Here is a 12,458-nt window from a genome sequence, read left to right on the forward strand (position 1 = left end):
AGCTCAGGGAGTTCACAAAAAGCTGGAAAAAGATTTCATTTTTCTTGAAAAATATAATTTGTCAAAGTATGAAGTTCTGCATATCCAAGACATTTCTCTCAAATGTATTTCATTTGTATGTTGAGGTTTTGCCATTTGCTACTGGAAGTGGGATTCATATTGCCTGACGCTACATCCCTAGTGCAAACCTCCGTACACCGAATTAGTTCTTCAGGCTGTTTTGTAGCCTAGGGAGAGAAATGGGCATTGCTAGGCTATAATTCGTATCCTCCTCCTTTATATATCTAAACTAGATAAAGACGAGTTACTGCCCAGAAATGCCCATTTCTCTCTGTTGCTTACCAAATTAGTCTGGACTGGCTGGTTCAAACAGAAATGTCTGCACTGGGGTCGTGGGTGTTCTCTTCAATGACTGAGTTGTTAAGAGAAAAAGAGAGTGAAATGATTTGCAGGATCTGAAAAAGTTTTACTACAGTTTTCTGAGTATTAGCAATCTGTGAAGATAATGAGCTTTTATTTTCCTTGCCACTTTCACTATTGTTATCTTTATAGACCTATTGGAATAATGAGCAGAGAAGTGAACAAAAGTATACCGTAAGTGGTACCAGAATCTGCAAATAATATGCAAACTACTAACATCTTACTAATGCAGATAAAACAGCAGCATCTCAAACTATATAGGAAAGCTATAAAATATGTTAATGAGTATTTAGGGTCTACATGGATTGACCTATCAAAAGCAAATTTAAAACAGGAAGATGAGTTAGAATGAAAGAGTAAAAACTAAGACAAAAGAGTATCATGAAATCCCTAAAAGGAAAGCTTTGATACCACTGAGATGCCAATTATAACACAATGCTTAAACATACTCAAATCTAACACTTATAATAATTACATTATTTTAGGATATTCAATATATTATGGTCATTACACAAAGAGTCTTATAACTTTAACAATTCAAGAATCCTAAATAGTGGGCTTGTGTAGTAATATTTGAAAACGATACAAGGAAATAGATAGAGGCAAAATATGCACAAACAGGTCAAAAATAGGACAAAGATAAAGCGCAAGCACCATAACATTATCATAATAACCCCATCATTATATATACCATAGAATCACTAAGAAGAACAGAGTTGAAAAAATAGAGTAACAAACCACAGCTGATTCACAATTGGTATCAGACAGAAAGAAGTAAAAGCAAACATAGATGAGAAAAATAAAGCAGCAAAAGGGAAGCAGGATTGAATGGATAAAGTCAGCCATAAAATAAATTACTACCTTGCAAAGTATAAAAATTAGCCATCTATTTGAAATAAGTTATAGAATCATAGAATTATTTAAGTTGGAAAAGACCTTTAAGGTCATCAACTCCAACCATCAACCTAGCACTAAGTCAACCAGTAAACCAGGTCCCTAAGCATCACATCTACTTGTCTAATACCCCCAAAGATGACTCCACCACTTCCCTGGGCAGCCTGTTACAATGCTTGACAACCCTTTTAGTTAAGAAATTTTTGCCTAATATTTTATTAGGATATTTTCTAATAAAAATATTTCCTAATATTTTATTTCCTAAAAACCTTTGCTGGCACAACTTGAGGCCTTCTCCTCTTGTCTTGTAGTTTCTTACTTGGGAGAAGAGACTGACCCCCACCTCACTAAAACCTCTTTTCAGGTAGCTGTAGAGAGTGACAAGGTCTCCCATGAGCCTCCTTTTCTCCAGCTCAAGCAATTAAAGTTTCTTCAGGTGTTTCCCACAGGACTTGCTCTCCAAACCCTCCACCAGTTTCATTACTCTTTGAACATGCTCCAGAACCCCACTGTCTGTCTTGTAGTGAGGGGACCCAAACTGAGCACAGTATTCAAGGTGCAATCTCACCAGTTCTGAGTTCAAAGGAACAACTGGCATCTGAAAGTGCCAGTTCCTTTCATATAAGTGCTAGGGAGAGCGAGTATTTTATATTGGTGTTTTAAATAATATAAAATCTGTTTATAACAGAATAACTAGTTTTTTAAGAGATAACTGCCTTTTAGTCATCAAAGAGAAGCAAGACTAATCCTATTCTTGTTACATTAAAATATCCAGTGGCATGCTAAAGTCTAGATCCCTTAATCATAGAATCATAGAATCGTTAGGGTTGGAAAAGACCTTAAGATCATCAAGTTCCAACACGCCTGCCATGGGCAGGCACACCGTACGCTAAATCATATCACCCAAGGCCTCGTCCAACCTGGTCTTGAACACTGCCAGGGATGGAGCATTCACAACCTCCCTGGGCAACACATGCCGGTGCCTCACCACCCTTACAATAAAGAACTTCTTCCTTGTATCCAATCTAAACTTCCTCTGTTAAACTTTTTACCCATTAACCCTTGTCCTATCACTACAGTCTCTAATGAAGAGTCCCTCTCCAGCATCCCTATAGGCCCCCTTCAGATACTGGAAGGCTGCCATGAGGTCTCCACACAGCCTTCTCTTCTCCAGGCTGAAAAGACCCAACTTTCTCAGCCTGTCTTCATATGGGAGGTGCTCCAGTCCCCTGATCATCCTCGTGGCCCTTCTCTGGACTTGTTCCAACAGTTCCATGTCCTTTTTATGTTGAGGACACCAGAACTGCACAGGTAAGGTCTCACAGGAGCAGAGTAGAGGGGCAGGATCACCTCCTTCGACCTGCTGGTCACGATCCTTTTGATGCAGCCCAGGATACGGTTGGCTTTCTGGGGTGCAAGCACACACTGACTGCTCATGTTCATTTTCTCATCAACCGACACCCCCACGTCCTTCTCTGCAGGGCTGCTCTGAATCTCTTCTCTGCCCAACCTGTAGCTGTGCCAGGGATTGCTCCAACCCAGGTGCAGGACCTTGCACTTGGCATGGTTAAACTTCATGAGGTTGGCATCTGCCCACCTCACAAGCGTGTCGAGGTCCCTCTGGACGGCATTCCTTCCCTCCAGGGTATCAACCAAACCACACAGCTTGGTGTCATCGGCAAACTTGCTGAGGGCGCACTCAATCCCACTGTCCCTGTCAGCAACAAAGATGTTGAACAAGACCGGTCCCAACACCGATCCCTGAGGGACACCACTCGTTACTGGTCTCCAGCCGGACATTGAGCCATTGACCACAACTCTTTGTGTACAGCCATCCAGCCAGTTCTTTATCCACCAAGTGGTCCACTTATCAAATTGATGTCTCTCCAATTTAGAGACCAGGATGTCTTGTGGGACAGTGTCGAATGCTTTACATAAGTCCAGGTAGATGACATCAACTGCTCTACCCCTGTCCATCAGTTCTGTAACCCCATCATAGAAGGCCACCAAATTGTTCAGGCAGGATTTCCCCTTAGTGAAGTCATGCTGGCTGTCACCAAGTACCTTGTTGATTTTCATGTGCCTTAGCACGCCATCCAGGAGAATCTGCTCCAAGATTTTGCCAGGCACAGAGGTGAGACTGACTGGTCTGTAGTTCCCCGGGTCATCCATTTTTCCCTTCTTGAAAATGGGGGTTATATTTCCCTTTTTCCAGTCATCAGGAACTTCACCTGACTGCCATGATTTCTCAAATATGATGGCCAGTGGCTTCGCAACTTCACTTGCCATCTCCTTCAGGACCCGTGGATGGATCTCATCAGGACCCATGGATTTGTGCACTTTCAGATTTTTAAGATGGTCTCAAACCAGTTCCTCTCCTACAGTGGGTGCAAGGTCTTCATTCTCACAGTCCCTGCATCTCCCTTCCAAGACTTGGGTGGTTTGGTCAGAGCCTTTGCCAGTGAAGACAGAGACATCTAATTTTTGTTGTTCAAATTAGCCATAAACAATTTGTAATTTATGCTATACAGAATGTATTTGGAAAAAAAAGAAGTTAGCAGTACTTGGAGAAGGACACAGAATCAATGAATAATCCAAATTGGAAAAGACCTAAGGAAAGCTCTGTTGCAACCTGCAGTTCTAAGCAGGTTCAGGTGTGAGATCAGACCTTATTGTTAAGGACCTGCTCCAGCAGGGCTTTGAATATTTCCAGTGAAAGAAATTGTGCAGGCTCTGTGAGCAACCTTTCTGGGCAATATGTGGCATGCTTGGAGAAGGAGTGTTTATGTTCATATATGGCTGTCTATTAAAGGTGACTATGCTCATTTTGGCTACGACAGAGCTAATATTCTTCATAGTAGTTAGTATGGTGCTATGTTTTGGATTTATGCTGAAAACAGTGCAGATAATACAGAGATGTTTAGACAGCAGTGCTTGCACAGAGTCAAGGTCTTTTCTACTTCTCATACCACCCCACCAACGAGTAGGTTGGGAGTGCACAAGGATCTGGGAGGGGACACAGCTAGGACAGCTGACCCAAACTGGCACAAGTGATATGCCATACCATATAATGTCATAATGAACAATAAAACTAGGGGAGCTGGTCTGGGGGTGGAGGCCTGCTGCTTAGGGATTGGCTGGACATCAGTCAGTTGGCAGTGAACAATTGCATTGTGAGTGTTGTGGTTTAAACCCTAGCCAGACAGCTTGTTCACTCACTCCCTGTGCGTGGTGCCAGGCTGACAGCAATCAAGCCCCCCCCAACCCCCCACCCCCCCTCACCCCAGGGCTCTCCCCTTCCCTGCTCCCGGAGGAACGGGGAGGAGGATCGAAAGGGTGCAACTCCCGCGTGTTAAGACAAGAACAGTCCAGCAAACAATGTACAACACAAATCACCACCGCTACTACCAACTACAACAGTGATAAGAGAAAATAACAAGGGAAGAGAATACGATACCACTGGCCAAGAAACGAGTCCCACCCGGAAGCCCTTGTCCTTCCAGGTAACTCCCAGTTACCCCCCACCCCGGGCATGACGTGCTGTGGTATGGAATACCTCCTTGGCTAGCCTGGGTCAGGTGCCCCGTCTCTGCTTCCTCACGGTTTCCCCTCCTCCCTGGCAGAGCATGAGCCTCACAAAGTCCTTGGTCAGGGTAAACATCACTTAGCAACAACCGAAAACATCGGTTTCACCAACACTGTTCCCAGGCTGGAAGTCAAAACACAGCACTGCACCAGCTGCCACAAAGGAGAAAAATGGCTGCTACTGCTGAACCCAGGACAGTGAGTCACTTGCTTTGTATATTGTTTTAGCATTATTATTTTTTCCCCTTCTAGTCCTATTAAACCATTTTTATCTCAACTCATTAGTTTTACTTTTTTTCTGATTCTGTCCTCTGTCCCACTGAGACGAAGAAAAGACAAAAGAGTATCATCAAATCCCTAAAAGGAAAGCTTTGATACCACTGAGATGCCAGTTAATTTATGATATGGTATATGATATGATTGAAGTAGTGCTTAGAGACCTCAGCCAAGATAGGAATATATTGTGCTAAAGAAGGAATTAATCAGGAATGTGTTTTTTAATAAGTAACATGACCACTTAGAACTGGGGATGCCAAACATTAGATGAATGAAGGAAAAAAAGAAAATTCAAGTCAGTTTTAACAATAAACATAATGTAAAATGATAAAAAATATAGTAGCTGATGGCTCTGTTGTGACAGCAAAAAACAAGAGTAGTCTGAAGTTTCTGTTCCTCATTAGAAAAAGTTAGCAATACAAAATGTTTGTCATTAAAATGCCAAATGTGCTACTGAAAATACCCGGTAGGAAAGTTCTAAGTGTCCCGGTTGAGTCACAGAGTGATCTCTTATCTCAGGGATCTGCTTCAAGGATCTGTCAGATTCCAAAGTCCTTATTCTGCATAGAAATTCATATAAAACATGGATTTATTCCTCTACATATATTATTATCTAATCTATATTACTAGCAAAAAATCACAAATCATGTATAAAAAAATCAAAAGAATAATGGTTAATATCAAATCCTTAAATTAACCTACATATCGGATTGAGTCAAACATATTTAATTTTAGGTCACTGAAGTGCTACATTATCATCTGAGAAGGCAACAACATCATTTTACTATCAGCTATAAAAGTGATTGAATATTTTCAGTTTCAATTCCTAACAATATATATTTACAGTGTTTCTAGCAAAATATCTGGCTGCATGAAGGTCATATGACTGCCAAGTTTAAACTAATGCCAGATAAGGCAGCATGCCCAAATTATAACTCCTTATGTTATGCAGGTCCTGTACTATATACAGGAAGACATGTTAGCTGATTGTAGAATTCCTCCTGACTTGAAAATCTATGAATCTAAGGTAATACTTCATCTCTTCCCTGTCAGAATAGGGTTTCAATAAAACATCCTAATACAAACATCCCAAGGTGACACAGATTGTTACATTTCAAATTCACATGACAAATTTAGGTGAAAACAACATGAGCTTTCAAGATTAAATGTACAACTTCCAACCCATGAAATATATACGTGTGTGATCTTTCAGACAAAGAAGTTGCTTACCCAGGGGCTGTTTTAAGTATGTGAGGAACTATCCTGTCAGTACTGTTTTCAGATAAATTCTGTAAGAAATAAACATTCCTTTGCATACACCTATCACCAATCATTTGTTGCATTAATGCAAGAATACTGTTTGTGTCCTTATCCTGATAAGTGAGAGGGGAAACAAGCCAGAAATGGTATTCACCAGAATGGTTGTCATGACATGGACATTAATAAGATTACTCCTTGGTTTAACTGGCTTTTATGTCTTAGGGGTAGATTCTATGGCTCAGGGAGGTTTAGTTCTATACAGGTGTCAAACATTTGATGTTTAATGTCATGGAGTATTCACTGATGTCAGTGTTGATGGACCCTTCTCAAGATTGACTGGGGAATGGGAGAATGGCCTTTCTCAGGTGTGGTTACGTGGGCTGAGTCCAACAAATAGTTTATCTGCTGTTATAGATGTTGCATTCAGGAGCTTCAATTGCTCCTGTTCTTTCAATTTTTTAAGGTAGAGGTCTAGAAGAGAACCTATTCTCACGCAGAAGAATCAGCATAAGATACAGTAATGAGAAAATGGAGTTCAGTTGAATTGCAGAAAAAATAAATTCCCCATTCCAATAATGAGGGGCTTGGAAATTCCACAAATCCAGAAGTAAAACTAGTTATCTAGATATTTTGACATATTTGAAGTGACAGTCTACAAATATTATGTTTGCCACAAGATATTTAAAAAAAAAAACAACCAATAAAAAAGTAGAAATAGAGTTATCCAGAATATATTAGTCATTTGTACATTAGTCATTTGTAATCTGTTCAGCCATTCTCTGAAAGGGATAGTTCCTGCTTTACACTTAACTTTAGACACACTTTTATATTTGAGTGTTTGGCAGCTCAACTTTTTATTTTAAAAGTAAAACTAAAATCAGCCAGAAAAGTTGGATTTTAACTTGACCAGAGTGAAAAGTTTTTTCTTCCTAAAAATCTAAAGTTAGATTGACAGGTTTTACATCTGGACCTGTCTACCTTACGGTATAAGACACATGTTAGAATTCTTATTCTGTTTTTTTGTGAAAATATTATCATAGCTGGTTCAGGTGCCACTTTTATGTATGAAAACCAGGAGCAACTCAGAGGAACCACAGTTATAGATGATTTATCATCACTGTGACTGAGATCAGAAATTGATCTAAGAATTAGAACAAACTCATCCAGGTGCCTGTAAAAATCAAAAGAGACAGTACCAGCTAAACCCATTGTTCTTGAAAGTCTAAAATCTTAACTGCTGTCTTTAGCAGGGAGGTAAATTCCAGATTTGATTAATTTCTTTTTTTATTACTTTTTAATCTGATGAATACATTTTCATTTTTATAAAGCCTAATAGATGGTTGATCTAATTTAAGGCTTATAAATTATACAGTTATATCTGACATAATTACAGTATATAAGTCTAATAGACTGGTGATCTTTTTTAGAGATTCAGAGTTGTTCAGTTCATTACTCCGTGGATGATTAATTTTCAGTGGTTATCTGGTCTAAAGTTGTGGATCGTTTAATATGAACTTGCCATGTGGATCACCAGTCTTAATAAGTGGTAAAAGTGGTTCAGTTAACTACCAATACCTCTTTAAAAAAGTACAAAAATTAAGACACTTCAGTGAAAGTTGGATTTTCTTTTCTTTTTAAGTAAAGACTGCAGCTCCTATTCAAATAAAAAAAACAAACAAGTAAATAACAATAACCCCACCCTCAAACTGATCATAACTTATTTAAAAAGGCAGGGAAAGCCTACTCTATTTTTTTTTAATATGCCATAACTCTTGCTATTTAGAGTATTATTGCATCATTATCTTAAGGATTCCTGACCTCAATAAAAAAAAAATTTAAAAAAAAGCAATTTTTCTACAAAATACCTTATTCTGTTGACTTGCTTATGACTTCCCTTGAAAGATAGCAGAATTGCTTTCCGTATTTGAGGTAATTTGGTTTCATTACCAGCTCTAAACAAGTCTTCTTGAAATGATGCTACCTGGCAATAAGAACTGCATGCTTGCCCTTTCACCCATCAACCTGAACCAAGTAGCATTCCATGAATGCTCTTTTGATACACAAATTTTTGGTCATGTCACTCAGAAATGTGCTTTGCAAGATTATTTTTGTTCAGTTGAGAATAAGCGACTGGAACTGTGCCAAAACAATGAAGTTAAAACTTGCTGTCTTACTAATATTTCCTCAGAGCCCCTGACCAGACATAATTAAACTAGAGTTTCATCTTTATCAGTCATTCAAAATAAGACACCTCACCTTAACTGTTGAAGCAGAAAGAATATTTTGATAATCCTAATGTTTTCTTTTACAAAATAGTAACTAAAAAAGATCCCCAAACTGGTATAACCGGAAAATGTCATTCTTCATACCTTTTCTAGCAAATCATAGTCAGATAAAAATAAAAATCCCCTGCATCTTTAAGAGAAATTGGACACTGCTACTAGGTGGTAAAACTATTCTGAAATTGCAAATTTGGGGATATAAACCTCAATAGATGTAATTGTCATAGAAGACACCATTACAATTGCCATCCACCTGCAGTGTCCAAACCTGGTGTCTCTGGATTTGAAATATAATGTTGAGAAGCTAAATACATGAAGTAGCATTATACTTGATCTAGCCAATGGAGTGAGACAAAATCTACCCTATACTAGTATAGAGGGGAAAAATAATGTAACAATAGGCTTCCAAAAGAGCTCTTAGTCTTGGTACGGTGGGTAAATTTTATGATTCTGTCTCTTCCTAGCCTTTGAAATTCTTAAGAAGCTCTGAGTTTTAGCTTATTGTCCTTACTTTTCCTTCTTAAGATTAAAAAGAGCAAAAAACAGGTATCTTCCACAAAAATACCCAAAGAGGACAGATCATCTTCCATTTACTTAGCAGTATTCCTCAATTTCTTGGCTAAAAAATGTTGACTCCAAAGTAATCAATATTGTGGTGCCCACATTACTGATAACCTACCTACATGACAGCTTCGAGTATGCAGCTTCGAGTATGAAGTCTTGCAAAATCCTCAAAAAATCATTATCTGAGTTTGTGAAACTAATATATTGTTTACTTATGACTTACCAAACATTTGTGGCGCAGCACAATATTCACGATTTTCTCCTCATCTACTAGAGACATACACAATTAATTAATGCTGATAGTCTTACCTCACAGCTATCTCCCAAATAACAAGATGTAAAGAAGGAAAAGCATAATAACTGAGTGCTGCACCTATGTAGCGGAGAAATTTTGAGATTCTCTAGCTACATCTCTGATAGCAGATTGAACTAGGGACTGCTACTAGGGCTTGATACGCAATAAGATACCCACTGACTCTTTAATTATGGGAATAAACAAGCTGAAGTACGCAATCTAAACACATGACAAATCAAAATACTTTGTTTTACATTAGATGTCACAGATGTCACAGATCTGTATCCTTTTCTGCCCTAATTTATCCATTGGTCTTTCACTTCAACTTAAATTTCTTCAAGAGTAAAAGGTCTCTTGTAAGCCCAGGATCACCCCAGATTGTAGCTCCTTTTCTTCCCATCATGGATACATTCTGCCTCTTCATGCTCCCCCCTCTCTTCACTGTAATTATCATTTCTTTCTCTCCCTCTTGCCTTGCCTTCTTTCTTAGCCTCTGAAAATAATCACTTCTCATAATTTTAAGTCCTCTTTAAAATGTGATTTCTTTATCAAAGACAAAATCTGTTTCAGCATATCCACTGCTGTTAGCACCCCTATGGGGAGAGGAAGTTACATGGTTAATAGTAATACTCCTTTCAAGGACAATCAGAGTCAAAGAACAAATCAACAGGATTGTGTGGCTCCTCTATTAAGTGAGAGAACAAAGATAAACCTTTCAGTCAAAACTGAGGTTATCATAACAGCATAGAAGAAATACTTTAAAATTTTATGTCAGTTAAAAATCATCTGCTACTCAAATTAATTACTAAGTTTCATGATATTCAAAGTATCAACATATTATTTAAAAATGGGTCATCTAAATGACCTATTACAATCCCATCTTTAACTTGACTTTTTTTTTATAACATTAAACTGGGGACATAAGGAATTTAAATCAGACCACACCAGTAGCAACAGGGTTTTTTTTTTGCTTTAGCCAAATATATGTTTTGTGTCATATACATTGTAAGAACTAAACATTAATTCCATCTTCTCTATTAAATTTAATGCTTTAAATACTTATATTACAAAACTGCAACATCCATGTTTACTCTAAGTTCACTGAAGGGTTATCAACTGAATTAGTACGAAGGACATTCCCTGTGGAAGTCTCTATTCAGAAGTTTGAAATTATGCTCACAGAGTTAATTCACTATTTTCTACATGTTGTCTAAAATGAATTTTTTGAAACTATTTCTCATATTAAAAAAAAAAAAAGAAAATCCTTAAATACTGAAAGTCAACCTTAAGCAAAACATACTGTTGCTGTTCAGTGTAATTTTGAAACCATTACTGAACTCTTCCTGGCTTTGCAAAACCTTTTAACTTTGAGAAAAGTACAGTATTAAACTAAAAATGTTTTTTGCCTAGAAACTGGCAAAGGAGAGTATGCCTTTAGGAAGAAAATCTTCATATATCTGAGAATAAATATCTTCTTAAGTTAATATTTCTAGTATTACAATCAATAAAACAGCCTGTACATCTTAGGTAAACAGGTCTTTATATTTAATAAGCAACCAAATAGAACATACCGAACCTAAAATTTGGGGCCATTTTGCCCAGATATAACTGCCTCTATTTTTGCCAAAGAAAAAATACCTTTAAAATAGCTGTCACTTTCTTGAAGGCAATCAAAAAATCATGTCTTCATCTCCAGAAAATAAATATTTGCAGCAGAGTTAGAATCAGTATCCTTTTTTTCTGTAACCCTGTATGTGTATTTTACTATGATGAAGGCAATAACTAATTGATTTTGTCTTACTTTCACCAGACCCTGTGTAGTGGTTTAAACTCAGTCACGCAGTCTCTCTCTCACTCCCCCCTTCTTTCCCTCCCCCGACTCCCAGAGGGATGGGGAAGAGAATGGAAAGAATGTAACTCCCACGGGTTGAGATAAGAACAGTCCAGTAACTAAGGTATAACACAAACCACTGGTACTGCCACCAATTGTGGAGACAGTGTTCTCACGGGAGAATGGATAATTGGTACATAAACTCTGAATAATCCTGAAAGATACAGCAAGGCCATGAGAGGCCCAAAGAAGCTCAAGCAAGCAAGATAAGAAGAAGCTGGAATTCACTGAGTTAATGAGAACTGTGGACTGTTGGCAAGCTTTCGAGGTCAAGTTCTCACACCTGTGCTTAACCGGTTATATGTTAGTCACTAAGGGTCTTCAAGACATGTATCCAATCATAATATGCCAAATCACTGTAAGTGCATGTAAGAAATAGTATATAAGGAGTTAAGGCTTTGTAATAAATTTGGCAATCACTTGATCACATTGATCATCTCTGTGTTGCCCATGACTCCCGCGTCAACAACCAATAATAATAATGATAAGGGAAATAACAAGGGAAGAGAATACAACCGCTCACCACCCAGCCCGACCCGAGCAGTGATCTAGACCTTCTGGGTAACTCCCCTCAGTTCACATCCTGGGCATGACATGCTATGGTATGGAATACCTCTTTGGTCAGTTTGGTTCAGGTGCCCTGCCTCTTCTTCCTGCCAGCTTCCCCTCCTCCCTGGCAGAACATGAGACTCAGAAAGTCCTTGGTGAGAGTAAACATTACTGAGCAACAACTAAAAACATTGGTGTTATCAGCGCTGTTCCCAGGCCGAAAGTCAAAACCACAGCACTGCACCAGCTACTACGAAGGAGAAAAATGACTGCTACTGCTGAACCCAGGACACTCTGGCAGAAACTGTGACTAAATTACAGGATGGTGCTCAGAGGTAAAGACTAAACAAATACTACTTTTTTTTAAAAAAAAAAAGCTATGCTGTTGAGAGGATTAACTTGAAAGACGATTGCATCCCCTGTTTATTCAAGTTATGTACAA

Source organism: Pezoporus flaviventris, unplaced genomic scaffold, assembly GCF_033815535.1.
Source record: "Pezoporus flaviventris isolate CSIRO_AGI_PZ_B2104156 unplaced genomic scaffold, CSIRO_AGI_Pfla_v1 ptg000031l, whole genome shotgun sequence".
Taxonomy (NCBI): domain Eukaryota; kingdom Metazoa; phylum Chordata; class Aves; order Psittaciformes; family Psittacidae; genus Pezoporus; species Pezoporus flaviventris.